This window comes from Dendropsophus ebraccatus, chromosome 14 (genome assembly GCF_027789765.1).
Source record: "Dendropsophus ebraccatus isolate aDenEbr1 chromosome 14, aDenEbr1.pat, whole genome shotgun sequence".
Lineage (NCBI taxonomy): Eukaryota > Metazoa > Chordata > Amphibia > Anura > Hylidae > Dendropsophus > Dendropsophus ebraccatus.
In genome coordinates, this window is record NC_091467.1 from 76835546 (window position 1) to 76836628 (window position 1083).

Here is a 1083-nt window from a genome sequence, read left to right on the forward strand (position 1 = left end):
TGTGTATATAGCAGTGTGTATATAGCAGTGTGTATATAACCCTGTGCAGTGTGTATATAGCAGTGTGTATATAGCAGTGTGTATATAACCCTGTGCAGTGTGTATATAGCAGTGTGTATATAGCAGTGTGTATATTTAACCCTGTGCAGTGTGTATATATAACCCTGTGCAGTGTGTGTATATATAAGCCTATGCAGTGTGTATATAGCAGTGTGTATATAGCAGTGTGTATATAACCCTGTGCAGTGTGTATATAGCAGTGTGTATATAGCAGTGTGTATATATAACCCTGTGCAGTGTGTGTATATATAAGCCTATGCAGTGTGTATATAGCAGTGTGTATATAGCAGTGTGTATATAGCAGTGTGTATATAGCAGTGTGTATATAGCAGTGTGTGTATATAACCCTGTGCAGTGTGTATATATAACCCTGTGCAGTGTGTATATAGCAGTGTGTATATATAACCCTGTGCAGTGTGTATATAGCAGTGTGTATATATAACCCTGTGCAGTGTGTATATAACCCTATGCAGTGTGTGTATAGCAGTGTGTATATATAACCCTGTGCAGTGTGTGTATAGCAGTGTGTGTATAGCAGTGTGTATATAGCAGTGTGTATATAGCAGTGTGTATATATAACCCTGTGCAGTGTGTATATAGCAGTGTGTATATATAACCCTGTGCAGTGTGTATATAGCAGTGTGTATATATAAGCCTATGCAGTGTGTATATAGCAGTGTGTATATAGCAGTGTGTATATAGCAGTGTGTATATAGCAGTGTGTATATAACCCTGTGCAGTGTGTATATAGCAGTGTGTATATAGCAGTGTGTATATAGCAGTGTGTATATAGCAGTGTGTATATATAACCCTGTGCAGTGTGTATATAACCCTATGCAGTGTGTGTATAGCAGTGTGTATATAGCAGTGTGTATATAGCAGTGTGTATATAGCAGTGTGTATATATAACCCTGTGCAGTGTGTATATAGCAGTGTGTATATATAACCCTGTGCAGTGTGTATGTATAACCCTGTGCAGTGTGTATATATAACCCTGTGCAGTGTGTATATAGCAGTGTGTAT